Source organism: Panthera tigris, chromosome X, assembly GCF_018350195.1.
Source record: "Panthera tigris isolate Pti1 chromosome X, P.tigris_Pti1_mat1.1, whole genome shotgun sequence".
NCBI lineage: Eukaryota > Metazoa > Chordata > Mammalia > Carnivora > Felidae > Panthera > Panthera tigris.
The window spans coordinates 11,617,929-11,633,498 of NC_056677.1; the positions used below are offsets into that span (position 1 = coordinate 11,617,929).

A 15,570-nucleotide genomic window follows, 5' to 3' on the forward strand; every position below is an offset into this window, starting at 1 on the left:
ACACGGACAAGGGTGGATGGGGGGGCAGACTGCAACCTGGGTAGCCATCGTGCAACCACAGGCACATGCCTTAGGATGAAGCCAACCCTATAGGCTTAAGAAGAAATTCTCTTTTTCTCCCTTTCTGCAAATTTCGAATCCTCGGATGGGGGAAATAGAACGCAAGTCCCTAAAGGCACTATCGAATCCCCGAAACTCACTCTACTTCTGGACTTTCTGTTGCACGTGCTATTACATTAATTCCCTAAGTCCATTTGATGTGAGGTTTATTGCTGCCCACAGCCATAAACATCCTTACTGATACAAATCATCGGTGAGAATCCCCTCTTTATGGCAGGCAGACACAACGGCACAATTAGCACGGATTCGCGATCCTCATTTCTGAAGTGATGCTATTTAAAAGCACATGCTCTTATGCCAGGTGAAAGAATACGATTTTTACCAACTACAATGAGATTCAACAATGACAGCAGAGTAATTTTGCAAACAGATGTCATGATACTCCCATCTTGTGGAAAGCTTATTTTAGTATCTTTATTGGCAATTTTTCACCAGGTGCTCAGGGCTGCGGTCGCTGTAATTGATAAGACTGATTGCATCATGGAGAACATTAACATGCTAATTTCACTTCGACTTTCAGATCGTATTTATTGAGTCGATTCTATGCGAAGCCTTCCCCTGTTTTCACTTGAAAAGTTCAAAATGGGACTCTACCTTTAACCATTGAACTTTTGAACGTTTAACCATTGAGGGTGCCCCGTGTCTTAACATGTCTGGAATTTGCAACTCAGGGAAGAAGGTGATTTTAGAGGCTTCTTGGCCAGCTGGTAACTGATTAGATCTGTTAGGGTGGGAATTGAAAGTCTGGGGCCTTTATTCCTTTAAAAAAAAAAAAAAAAGAGCCAGTGAATTCCATTTTTGAAGTTAACACGTAAGCCACTTGTCAGGTATTGATGTTCATGATTCTCCATGTGGGAGTTCTCCTCCCTCGCATGCTCTTGCTTGTTTTCTCTGCTAATTCAAATTTTAGCTATCCCCTGGTTTTTAACACTTAGTTCAAGTACAACTCCTTCTTTAAATCTTTGTAACTGACTCATGACATAGCCTGGAGGATAAGCTGGTACCACACTGAGACCTAGAACTAGACCCATCTTGACTTCTGAGCCTTGGTACTCTCGCCTGTAAAATGGGGGAACTGAAAGTGCAGGCATACCTCGCTTTATTGGGCTTCACTTTAGAGTGTTTTGCACATACTGCAATTTTTTTTACCAACTGAAGGTTTCTGCAGCAATCGGACAACGGGTAAACTGCCATTTATCCAACAGCATTGGCAGACTTCGTGTCTCTGGGCCACATCTTGGTAATTCTTGTGATATTTCAAACTTTTTCTTTATTATTCTACTTGTTATGGGGATCTGTGATCGGTGACTTTGATGTTACTACTGTCATCATTTGAAAGCACCACGAATCGCACCCATATAACATGGCAAAATTAATCAGTAAATTCTGTGTGTGTTCTGACTGCAGAGGTGGTAGAAACAGAAAGAGAACAAGAATCAGAAATGGAGCCTGAAGACGTGACTGAATTACTGCAATCACATGATAAACTTTAATAAATGAGGAAGTGTTTCTTATGAATGAGCAAAGAAATTGGTCTCTGGAGGTGGAATCTACTCCCGGTGAAGATGTGGTGAAGGTCATTGAAATGACAACAGAGGATTTAGAATATGACATAAATGCGATTGATAAAGCAGCGGCAGGGTTTGAGAAGATTGACTCCAATTTGGAAGAAGTTCTACTGTGGGTAAAACGTTATCAAACGGCATCACACGCTACAGAGAAAACTTTCATGAAAGAAACAGTCCATCGGTGTGGCAAACTTCATTGTCATCTTATATAAGAAATTGTCACCGGGGAGCCTGGGTGGCTCGGTCGGTTAAACGTCTGACTTCGGCCTAGGTCATGATCTCACCATTTGTGAGGTGGAGCCCCGCGTTGGGCTCAGTGCTGACAGCTCGGAGCCTCGAGCCTGCTTCCAGATTCTGTGCCTCCCTCTCTCTCTCTGCCCCTCCCCTGCTCATTCTCTGTCTCTCTGTGTCTCTCAAAAATAAATAAATGTTAAAAATGAAATTGCCATAGCCACACCAACCTTCAGCAACCATACCCTGATCAGTCAGCAGCCCTCAATGTCAAGGCAAGACCCTCTGCCAGTAAATAGATTATGACTGGCCTAGAGCTCAGATGATGGTTAGCAGCTTTTAGCAATAAAACATTTTGTAATTAAGGTATGTACCTTGGGGTGGTTTTTTTTTTCTCTTAGATATAATGCTATTTCACATTTAATATGCTACGCTGTAGTGTAAACACCACTTTTCTATGCCCTGGGAATCCAAAAAAATCACTTGACCCATTTTATTGTGATATTTGAGTTATTACAGGGCTCTAGAACCGAACCTGCAGTATCTCTAAGCTATGCCTGTATTCCATGCCTGGATGGACCACAGTTTATGTATCCATTTGCTTACTGGAGGACATCTTGATTGCTTCCAAGTTTTGGCAATTACAAGGAAAGCTGTTACAAATAACTGGGTGCAGGTTGTTGCGTAGATATGTTGTCAACTTGTTTTGGGTAAGTGCCAAGGGGTGCAATTACTGACTCGCGTGGTAAGAATATGTTTCGGTTTGTAGAAAACCAAGAAACTGTCTTCCAAGGACAGTTGCATTCCACCAGCAATGAATGGGAGCCCCTAATGCTCCCCATCTCCACCATCAGCTGGTGCTGTCGGTGTTCCCGATTTGGGCCATTCTAATAGGTGTGGAGTGATATCTCGATGCTGTTGAAATTTGCATTTCCCTTATGACGTAGGATGCAGAGCAGGTTGTGGCTGAAATCTCCATTGTCCCTCCTCGTGGAGGGAGCATAGGGGTAGGGGGTAGAGGCAGGTCTTGATAAAGGAGCATAGGCCAGAATTGGAGAACTGTAATTGCCCTGGAAGAGGTTGGCTTTCTCTGGAGGCGATGACAAGTCCCTAAAAGGGATGACATGATCAGATTTGTTTCTTAGAAAAATCACTGTGGCTGCATGCAGAGCATAGACCGACCAGTCAGAAGATAGAAATCAAGGGAACAGATGATACAAGACATGGAAGGAGGGTTGGAATTAAATGGATGGATTACAGAGCTCTTTGGGGGAGGGAAAGACCGGACTTAGACTGATGCCCTCTCTTCCAGCAAGCCCTCCCTGATAGCCATTGCCCGCAGGACAGCAAGCCTCTGTGTGCTGTGCTTCCCGGAACCCCATTTGTGCTTCTACTGTCATTCCTCCAGCATCCAGCTTCATCCACCGGGGGGGGGAGTCAAGTGCAAAGAGAGAGAAGAGAGAGGCACAGAATGGAGGTCAGAATGCCTGGGTTCGTATTCCAACTCTACGACTCGTGGCTTCCGACATCTTAGGTAAATTGCTTAACTCTTCTGTCGAATCTCCATTCCCGTATCTATGAAATGGGAACTGCTTAAAAGCTTGTATCATAAAGTTGGTTTGAGACACGAATAGGATAGTGCCATAAAAGTGGTATAAAATAAGAAGCAATTGTGTCTTGCTATTATTGCCTCCACAACCCACACACGCGTGTGCACAAACACATTACGCGGAAGACAACAGCTTGACGTAAACAAAGATGATATGAACTGACAGCCCAAGGCCTGACTTTGTACCTGGCTAGATCTATGACTGTGGGCAGGTCAAGGTCCCCTGGAACCTTGATTAATAATAGCCAACATTGCCTACGTAGAATTTAAGCTAACGTTTTCTAAAGAGAACAAGTTAGCTGTAACTGCTCTGCATGTTCGAACTGACTTAATCCACACACAACAACCTTACAAGGTAGGTACTGCCGTGATTCTTCCCATTTTACAAATGAGGACACTGAGGCACAGAGACAGTAAGTAACGGCTCAAGGCTACACGGCTAATAAGGGCTAGAGCTGGGATTCAACCCCAGGCAGTCTGTTTCAAGAGCTCAACATCCTGTTTTTAAAAAAAACTTTTTTTTTAACATTTTATTTATTTTTGAGACAGGGAGAGACAGAGCATGAACAGGGGAGGGTCAGAGAGAGGGAGACACAGAATCTGAAACAGGCTCCAGGCTCCTCTGAGCTGTCAGCACAGAGCCCGACGCGGGGCTGGAACTCACGAACCGTGAGATCACGACCTGAGCCGAAGACGGCCGCTTAACCGACTGAGCCACCCAGGCGCCCCAAGAGCTCAACATCCTTAACCATGATGGGCCTCTTCCAGCTGTACGAGTACGATTCCATGGTGGCACCTTGCAGAGCTATTTGCACCTGGCTGTTTCACTCTTTTTGAAAGAATAGGTTATTTGCATTCTCCATTGTCATCTTTAGCTGTCTTCGAGAATTTGGTGACATGTACATTTATCTCATTAATTTCTCTGGACTAATCTTCCCATCGGTATTTCAGGGCTAGACAAACTCTCCTAAGACACGCTATGTGTCATCCCTCCCTATTTCAAATTACTTGATGCTTGGTGATTTCAGCTATTTCTCTAGGGAGCCTTGTTCCACATTTCATATTCCAGTAATTCCTTAAATGAAACTCATTTCTAAAACCATCTTCTCAATTTCCTTTATCACTTGTTGCAGTCACAGTTTTATTTGGCCCTTCCTACGTGTTCTTAAACACAGTCACATGACCTCAGTCAGCAGCCCTTGATCCTGGTAATCCACAGCATTCCTGTTCTAATATCTAAAGGTAAATAGAAAAAGCAAACTTGACTTTAATGAATATTTCATTCAATGAATATCTTTTTTTTCATGCTCTGGCACATGCACAAAAAAACATCGAATCACGAGACCTTTGCAAGCTCTTTAAAAAGTAGATATTGAGGGTGTCTGTCTGTCTCTCTCTCTCTCTCTCTCTCTCTCTCATACACACACACATGCATGCGCATTTAAAAAATTTTGAGGGGGGGCTCCTGGGTGGCTCAGTCAGTTGAGCGTCCAACTTCGTCTCAGGTCTTGATCTCATGGCTTGTGAGTTCGAGCCCCGCATCGGGCTCTGTGCTAACAGCTCAGAGCCTGGAGCCTCTTCAGATTCTGTGTCTTTCTCTCTCTCTCTGCCCCTCCCCCACTCACACTCTGTCTCTCTCTGTCTCTCAAAAATAAACATTAAAATTTTTTTTTAATTTTTTTAAATGTTTATTTATTTTTGAGAGAGAGAAGGAGACAGCATGAGTGGGGGAGGGCAGAGAGAGAGGGAGACACAGAACCCAAAGCAGGCTCCAGGCTCCGAGCTGTCAGCACAGAGCCCAACGCGGGGCTTGAACTCACAAACCGCGAGATCACGACCTGAGCCGAAGTCGGACACCTAACTCACGGAGCCTCCCAGGTGCCCCACACATGCACATTTTTAAAATTCTCTCCCTTTAAACAGAGACCAGCGAAAAATTTTCTAAAACTCAAATAAGCACCTCTGACATTTCACTCCTGTGCTCACTCACAGCTTCAGCCATGAGAAACCACAGGATGACACATGAAGAAGCCTTTTTGTTTTCAAAAACAGATAGTATCTAGCCCAGCAGTTTTCGACCTGGGGTGATTTGGCACCACAGGGATCATTTGCAATGCCTGGAGACATTTTATTTGTCACCACTGTGGGGGGGGGCGGAGGGGGTGGCTACTGGCATCTAACATCCAACAACGCACAGAACAAAGGATTATCTAGCCCAAAATGTCAACAGGGTTAAACTTGAGAAACTCTTAAGGCCTCTGTCAACATCTGATACAATTTATGCTTGCACAACTCAACGTCCTCAAAATGTGCCCTTGTAATAATTAAGTAACATTTCAGCCTGCGGACAACTTTGGAGCCACCAGAGGTCCCCTCATAAGTCCTTCATTCTGGAAATAAAAGCATGGACACATCAGGCTATAAAGACAAACCAGGCCCCGAAACTTAAGGAATCAGAAAAATCAGCCATCCACAAGGCCATTTTGGGAATGTTTCTAAAAACTTTTTGTGTTTAAAAACAAATAAGGCAACTTCAAAAAGCAAGCCAAATTTCTTCTCTTGTGATTTAATTTCCTGTTCTCAGAATTTCAAGTTTCTAACGCTTAGTGTCATCTGATCTCACTTTTGTCTTGATTCCGTGTTCCTACGAAAGGCTACGTGATAACAGCCCTCTTGAGTTTCTAAATGGGAGAATCTAATGTTCTGACATATGACCCAGCCTCAAAGTGCACCTCCAGATGAGATCCAAATCTGAATCATGAGGGAGAGGCTACGCAGGAGAGGAGGGTTGTGTCTTTTTAGTTCTCATGCAGAAAAATTCTATTTCTTCTTATCGACCTCATTTCCATAATGAATCACCACTGGAAGGACATGGCAGCCTCTCAGTTACCCATGGCCACAACCTTCTAAACCCAGCTTAATGGCCCTCCTTTGCTTGGCCCAGTGCCACCAAAGACTGTTGGCTCACGCCAAAATGAATCCTCTTGGCTGCTCTCTAATTTTCATTTAGTAAATTTAGAATATTATGAAGAGCCCTTCTAACCCCTCTCTGGGATAATGTCCAGGAGCCACTTTGCCTAAACAAAGTCATTGATTTTAATGGAACAAATGAGAGAGCAATTTGTATTGCATGGCACCCTGACAAAGATGGGGAAATGCTAGGACTCATTTGTCCCCAGTTCTATCTCGAATGATAATAACGACTCTGCAACCAAAGCAATCTTTTACGAAAGTAAATTAGATCACGTCACTCCCAGGTTAAACCTTTTCCATGGTTTTCCATTACTGTTAGGAGAAACTCTGAAATCTGTCGTGCAGCCTATAGAAGAAGACCATTCCCTAGGCCCTGCCTTTCTTGCCAGTCTCAACGCACACCCTCTCCATCAAATTCTGTGCTCCCTTATTCTGGATCTCTTCAAGTCCTCTTCCCTCTTCCTGGAAAGCTCATGCTTCCCATGCCTGCCCCCTTGCTTTGCTTAGCCGATCCCTTCGCATGTTTCAGATCATGGCTTCAATTCGTTCCCTCAAAGAAGTCCTTTCTGCTTGAATTACGTCTGCTGAAAATTCCATTGGCCAAAGCAAATCATATGCCAAGTTCGAAGCCAAAGGTGAGGATATAGACTATGATGAGGCCAAGGCAAAGAGTAAGGATGTAGGGCAGAGGGAGGCATTGGGGCCATTTCTGTAATCACCGCCAACCTCTTCCAGGTGCATACAAGTGATGATTAGGCACCGCCTCACGATGGTTCGTGTGTACCAATGCTCATCTGAACACAGTCAACTCATGTAGACAGCTGAAGAGTCGTCTGTTTCCAGTTCCTCGTCTGTACTTGTCCTCCACCTGAAGCCCTATTACACCTACAACACCTTAATCAGATCTGGTAGATTTCCCCTTTTCTCCACATACCTCCACAATGCATTCTTTCTTTGAAATTCCACTGAAATCCAATCTATTGAGGGAATTAAATACAGGAGGCCAGGGGCAGGTCTGAAACACAGAGGCAGCCATGTACCTGAGGAAGACAGCCCTATTGGAGCCAATCCCGATATTCTCAACTGGTCGTAAGCAAAGCTGACAAAAGAAACAAAATGAACTAGGCTCAGACAAGGCCACCCCGTGAGCATGTCTGGCACGAGGCCAATCCACAACCACAAAAATGATTAAACATTCCTCTCTTATGATCAACATGAGTGACTGCCGCTTCTTTACCAATGACCACTCAAGCCTTGCTTTAATCCTCCTGTCTTGTCTCCTAGATAAACATTATTAAAGTACCCAATCCTCAAATTGTCACAGCTCCTTGAAAACAGGCAAGCTAGAAGAGGCTCTGATTTCTTAAATCCTCCTTAAGGATTTCACCTAAGCCCTCTAAGGAGGCCTTCCCAGACCCCTCTTACTGAGATGTCCATGGTTCTTCCAGGGAATGGTACTTCTTGTGGCAACAAGAACAATAAACCTGACATTGTTTGACTCTAGCTGTGTTCTTGGGGTGTTTGTTCAGTAAGCTTCAATACCTTTAGGTAACTCATTCCCATTCAAAGGTTAAGTGCTCTGACATAGGCCTGGTTTGAAACACACTGAATTTCAAGCACTGCTCAAGAGCACAAAGAAGATTTAAATAATATCACCAAGTGAATTTAGGATTTACCCAGGCTGGGCAATGTGCTGAGACCAGACAGATGCAGGAAGCATTTGCTGATAACACACAATGTCCCTTTCCTGTAAGTTCTGAATAGAATAGTCATAATGTATTCAGAGTGACTGAATTTATTCTCCCATTAGTGCCTAGACTCCAACAAGATAAAGCGAGTTTCCATAGGCTAAAATGTGGATTTTTTTTCTCCCCACATTAGCTGCTTTTAAGACTCAAACCTGCGTATAGTAAGCAAAATCAGTTCTTATAGGGGCCCAGAGACCCGTTCTTTAGAGTTAGTGTGGCCCGAATTCCTGGTTCATTTACCTTCACATTTTTTCCAATAAGTATTTTGTACTTTCTTACACGACACTGCTTTCATTTTCGGTCATTGAGGAGTGGAAATGAGCAGTAAATTCTCACTTCTGCCAATTCTCCAGATGCCATCAAAATCATACACTATCGTATTACCAGGAGACACATGCGCGTTATCGTAGAAATGTCATTAATCATAGTATTATCAGTAATTGGTATATTTTCTCAAAATAAATTTTATTTGGGGAAAAAAACAGATGTGTATTCAGTATCGGCCTGAATACTTTACCAGATAAGAACTGTTACATCCTATTGAAATATTTCCCCAGGTAGTCAACCAAAAGAGCTCTAGAAATGAAGATGACCGTTTTGTACTTCATTGAGGAAATGGGTAGGTGAGTCACTTTCAAATACTGATGGAGCTTTTATGGAGGTTACCACAGAGGTCTGAGCTCCAGTTTTCTCACTTGACTTTCCCTTCTTCATTTCTTAATTAAAAAGAAAATTGTGCAAATGTGGTAGACATTAGGGCTGTAGGCAAATTCACCTCTCTCTGGGCACAGGGTCTGTTTGTTATTTCCCTACCCGCTGGGACCCAGGGTGGCCATGAGACTCGCTTTGACCAATGAAATTCAAAACTGTGTTAATTTTTGAATGTGTGTTAATTCCTTCCAAGAGAAAGGCTTTAGATGGCCCCCGCGAGACCGCGTAAGATAGCCCCCGTGAGACCACGTATCATCTCTTTCCTCTTGCCATGGTGACGAGTGAAGCTGTTTGTCATCCCAGGCATAACCTAAACCATGCCAGCAGATAGGCGTTTTTATTGTTAAAAAAGTAAGGCTTTTTTTCAAACAATATAAAGATATATAGAGCTTCACTTGCCAACACATTAGCCACTAGTCACACATGGCTATTTTGATGGGAAAAAAAATAGTTAAATTAAAGATTCATTTCCTCAGTCACGCTACCCACATTTCAAGTGCTCAACAGTCACATGTCACTAGGGGTTACTGAATGGGACAGCACAGGTACAGAAAGTTCCGCTAGGCAGCACTGAAGAGTTGGACAGCAAAGTACCCAAATCACTGCCCCCACACCCCTTCACCAACCCCTCCCTAAATGCCACCACTCCTTACGGATTGTCCTTCTTCTACCTTATATTACTTTTCCTATGGTTTCACATTATAAATATAAATACATCCACATACATACATATACATAATGCTTGGTGACCCGCCTTTTTAATTCAGCCAATAAAAGGTCCCGCAGATCGTTTTTTTCCTGCTGGATATTTAGGTGGTTTCTACAAGTAACCACTTCTTAGCACATTGATAGGGATCCTTCTAGCTCTTTGTCCCGGAATTTTTTTCTACCTTGACATAATATATAATATGTATTATACTGTGATTTCTTTTTCCAGTTAAGTAACAATAAGATTTGGAGTTTATTCCATTCGTTTATATTCTCCTAAACCTTTTCTAATAATTTTGTCATTTTGATTTTACGTTTAGCTCTCGAATCCGACATTTAGTTCTTAGGAAATAAACAAATAATTGAAATAAAGATAGAAAAATGACAGTGGTGTGAATTAGGAATCTAAAATATTGGTTTTCCACATAGAGAGCAAATCATAGCAATTTCATTTTCTAACTACTCTATAATACTTAAAACTAACAGAAATGGATTTATAGAACAGAAAAGAGAATTCAGAAACTGATGCATGTTTATTTGAAGTCCTGTGGCTTCATAGGGCACTTATAGTTTGTTTCTGATATGGCCAGTTATCCTCAATATTCTTTTTAAAAAACTCTCTTGGTTCCTTTCATTACATTTTCACTTTTATATGAATTTTAGGGTTGAATTGCCCCCCTTCCTTTTACCATTTCTTGTTGGACTTTTGAGTTGGAAAGCACATTCAGAAACATGGCATGACTACATTTTTCAGGTATTATTTAATATCCTTCAGTAAATAGTTCTTTTTTAATTTCTTCAACTAAATCTTACAACTTGCATTAGATTTAGCCCTGGTTGTATTTATTTTTACTGTATTTGCTATTGTTGATATTGTGAAACTAACTTTTTAAAATTCCATTTTCAGATAGGTGATTGGTAGTATAAGAAGGCTATTAATGTTCATATTTTTATTTTCAATTTCCTTAACTATATGAACATTATTCGTAGGTTTAATCATTTTTCAGAGAAAACTTTTAGATTTTTCAGAGCAGATAATCAGCATTATCTTCAGGCAAAGACACTTTTCTCTCTTCTTTCCAATATTTATGCCTTTTATATCTTTTCCCTGTGTTCCTGCTTTTGGACATTTTTGAGGTACCTGAATGTTAAGATTATCTATTTACGTCCTCTTTATTTTTCTTGCTATCACACTCGTTAAAGGATAGACTGTTTGGGAGATCTTTTAAAAGAATCAGGTTTGTGGGGGTGCCTGGGGGGCTCAGTCAGTTGAGCATCCAACTTCAGCTCAGGTCACGATCTCACAGTTTGTGGGTTCGAGGCCCGCATCGGGCTCTGTGCTGACAGCTCTGTGTCTCCCTGTGTCTCTATTCCTCCCCCCGCTCATGCTCTCTCTCTCTTCAAAATAAATAAACATTAAAAAAATTTTTTTTTAATCAGGTTTGTGTTCTATTGATTAACTCTATAATTTTTGGAAAAGTACCATTAACATCTGCTTTGCCTTTATATTTATTTTTCCAGGTTTTTCTGTTGTTCTTTTACTGGGTTTTAGATTTCACTGCTAATTTCATTTTCTCTGCTTCTCTAGGGAATGTATTTATAACTGCCTATTTTTCTTCGAGCACTTTTTTGGCTGTACTCCACATGTTTCTTTTTTCAATCATTAAATAGATACATTTTATTCAAAACCAGTATACCAAAGCTTAATTTCCATGATTTCAAAATCAAGTTGATTGTAGTGCAGATCGCTGTGGGCTTTGTCCCCTCCTATTTTCTGCTTTGGACCCATTTTTATATTTTGTACTTGTGGTTACAATGCCCGGGAAAAAAAGTTTCTGCAGATAGTCTTGTCTGACCACTCTGGACTGGTGAACTGTTAGTCTGGTGTAGGCATCTTCTCTTTTTTTAAAATGTTTTTTATTTTGAGAGAGAGAGAAAGAGGGTATGCAAGAGAGTGGGGGAGGGGCAGAAAGAGAGGGAGAGAGAAAATCCCAAGCAGGCTTCGCGCTGTCAGTACAAAGCCTCCCTCAGGGCTTGATCTCACGAACCGTGAGGTCATGACCTGAGCCGAAATCAAGAGCTGGAGGCTTAACCGACTGAGCCACCCAGGCGCCACCTTCTTCTCTTTGATGTCCTCGTGACTCCAGAGTCTGTCACCCATGGCACTTGCCCACGGCCACAATCTTGGAATGAAGTAAGTTGCATCCACAAATTCTCCCCATAGACAAGCTTCTCTGCCAATGACAAGTTTTTTTCTGTTCTTGGGAACCATCAAAATCAAGAGGGTCCACATTATAGCAATGTCCACAATCTTGTCCATAACTAATCAAATCTAAGCACCAAGGAGGAGAAAAGATCACGGGGAAACCAGCTGCTGTGTTTTCACCCTGTTCCTCACGATACGTTTTATCTTTCCATACTTGAACGATTGTGCCTGACCAAAGCTTCACACGATCATCAAAAACCTCTTGCCAGGCTATGGGTCCCTTGTTTATGGTTGACACAAAACCCAAAAGCTCTTGAATGCAGAAAGATTCTAGTCTTCTAAAGTCTTCGCCAAAGCCTTTCTGCTTCATGAAATAATTCGATTTTTGGATTGGATTCTCAACATTGAAATTCCACTTCGTCACCTCCCAAGTGAATGAAGTGATCTGGAAACACCGTACTAACTTCTTTGAAAAATTTTAGACAGGGAGCTCTAAACTGAATTCAGAATAGAGTTTATAGCTCTAAAGATCCCAGACTGCTTAGGTCTCCCCAAGAATGTGTATGTCCAGGGCTATAAAGCTCTGGTATGACTCGAATCCCTCACAACCAGGCATACTCGATCGCCATGGAGACATCATTTGGTGTATAAACACGAGACAAAGAATGTCTTCTTTGGGCCTAACTCAGGGAAAGCAGCATCGGATAAGGGAAAGGCTGGTCATCAACCATGTGCCAGTGCAGAACATTAAACTCATTAAAGGCTATGGCAGCCTTGTAGTACTCCCAAACTCTGATGGCCTTGAGGAAAACCACTGGTCCTTTCACAAGCAAAACACAAGAGTCATCCGAAGAGCCATTGGGGAAAACATCACACTCCGAGTCAAGGACAAGTGAGACTAGAAGTTGCTGTAACTCGACCGCAGTATTAAGGTTAGCAGGGCCACGACACCACTTGTAGAAGCCAAAAATATCGTCATGGTATCATCGAAACACTTCAACTTTTTGTTTTCATTCCAGTTAACACAGTGTTATATTAGTTTCAGGTGTACGATATAGTGATTCAACACTTCCATACGTCACCTGGTGCTCATCAGGACAAGGGCATTCCTCAATCCCTTCTTGCAGGAGGGAGCGGGCCGGGCGGCAGTGGACGAGGGGCTGTGGCTGATGAAGTTCCAGGGGGAGAGGTGCAGCAGCTGTGGACACATCTGTGCCAAGGGTGGCATAGGCCACAGAGCCTTGCCCGTGGGCGGAGACGGGGTGGGGGCCAGTGCCACCAGCAGCGATGGTTTTTTGTAGGACTCTCATGACCTTGATTAACCTTATAATTAAGAAGTAATTCAGGTTAGGGGCGCCTGGGTGGCTCAGTCGGTTAAGCGTCCGACTTCAGCTCAGATCATTGTCTCACGGTCCGTGGGTTCAAGCCCCATGTCGGGCTCTGTGCTGACAGCTCGGAGCCTGGAGCCTGCTTTGGACATGGATCTGTTGTCAATATGATCTCTCTTTCTCTTACTACTGTTGGCTTTCACTTTTACAAATATTAATATTTCTGCCCTTGTTTATCTCTTTCATTCTAGCATTTTATGATAGATCTTTTCTAACCTTTACTTTTTCATCTGTTATTTCGCCTGAAGCCTACTTTTAAATTATTCCACCAATCTGTTTTTCTTTTTAAAAAAAATTTTTTTTTAACATTTATTTATTTTTGAGACAGAGAGAGACAGAGCATGAACAGGGGAGGGGCAGAGAGAGAGGGAGACACAGAATCCGAAACAGGCTCCAGGCTCTGAGCGGCCGGCACAGAGCCCGACGTGGGGCTCGAACTCACGGACCGTGAGATCGTGACCTGAGCCGAAGTCGGCCGCTTAACTGACTGAGCCACCCAGGCGCCCCTGTTTTTCCTTTTTTAAAAAAAAGTGTATTTAACTCATCTACATTTAATGCAACTGTTAATATCCTTGGGTTTATTCATGCCATCTTATTTCATTTGTTCTACTTACCATGACTTGCCCTTATTTCTTCTTTTTCCTTCCTTGCCTACTGTTGTGGCGATACCTGTGCTTTGTTCCACTTAATTTTCTTCTAGTAATCGCGAAACGGCCATCATTTTTCTATTTTGCTACTTGCTGCTTTTACATTTTTAGCAAATGCATACCTAACATTATAGTATTTTAGTTGCAACCGAAGGCAATGGTATCTAAATCTTCCTCCCCAACAAAACGGAAATCTCACTTCCTTCTCTAACCCTTTCACTTCCCTTCTGACATCTAGGATTTGGATCCTGGGTTGTATCATTAGTGTTATTATTATCATTTGGCTTTTGCATCTATAATCATGTGCAGTGATCAGTAGCTTTTTCTGGTACCATGCTGACCTCTGTGATTCTTCAGCTACATCTCTCTCTTGGCATCCGTTTTTATTCTGGTGGCACTGTTAAGTAACATTTTTTTTTTAATGTTGATTTTTGAGAGAGAGAGAGAGAGATACAGAGCATGTGCGGGAGAGGGGCAGAGAGAGAGAGAGAGAGAGAGAGAGAGAGAGAGAGAGAGGGAGACACAGAATCCGAAGCAGGCTCCAGGCTCTGAGCTGTGAGCACAGACCCTGACACGGGGCTCGAGCTCACAAACCTGAGATCATGACCTGAGTCCGAAGTCAGACGCTTAACTGACAGAGCCACCCAGGTGCTCCTGTAAGTAACATCTTTAACTAGCACTTTCAAAGTGCCTCCGCGAGTCTCTGCATATCTAAAAAGTCTTAACTTCTCTTTTTTTAAGTTTACTTTTTAATTTATTTTGAGAGAAATAGAGAGAGAATCCCAGGCAGGCTCCGCACTGTCAGTGCAGAGCCCGAAGTGGGGCTCGATCTCACAAACCGTGACATCGTGACCTGAGCTGAAACCAAGAGTCTGATGCTTAACTGACTGAGCCACCCAGGCTCCCCAAAAGTCTTAATTTTGCTTGACACTTGAATGGTAGTTCGCCAGGTTATGGGATTCAAAATCTAAAATCATTTCCCTCAAGTTTGTCAAAATATGTGGCAAGAGGGAAGGTTAGAAGAAAACTAATGTTTGTCTAGGGTGGGCCATCATAATACTTTGCCATCATAATAACCCAAAAGTAGACGCAGTCGTCTGCTCTTTTCACATCAGTGGATACTCAAGCACAGAAAGGTTTTCTCGTGCACGAGCGGCACAGCAAGTGAGCAAAAGGGATACTTTCAGCCCGGTGTTCTTGGACCTCAAAGCCCTACTCCCAGTCTAGACCGCTGCCTTCCCATAGAAACAGGAGGCAAGCCACATGCATAATTTCAAATCTCCTAGTAGTCAGATTTTAAAAAGTAAACAGGTGGCATTCATCTTAATACTTTATTTAGCTCAATTTATCCAAAAAAAGCATGCTCATTTTGGTATATCATCAGTGTTAAAAAAATGATGGGGGAGATACTTGGCTTTCTTCCTACTGACTCTTTAGAGCCTCGTGTGTCTTTTACCCTTACGGCCCACCTCCGTTTGAAATGGCCACATTTCATGCCCTCCACGACGACACGGGACTAAGGAGCCACTGTACTGGACGGTCCAGCTCTGTGCCATGCTGCTTTTGAAAGCAAACGCTTTCCAACACTGATTGAAAGCGTCCTGTGTGGGTGATTTTTCCATCCCAGTTTGAGATGAGGAAATCTGGCTCTCCCTGGAAAT

General features: G+C 42.6%; 1 pseudogene; it reads right to left on the reverse strand.

Moving 5' to 3' along the window:
* Positions 1-2,806: 2,806 nt before the first annotated feature.
* Positions 2,807-13,184, reverse strand: LOC102966584 (annotated as a pseudogene).
* Between the last annotated feature and the right edge of the window lie 2,386 nt (positions 13,185-15,570).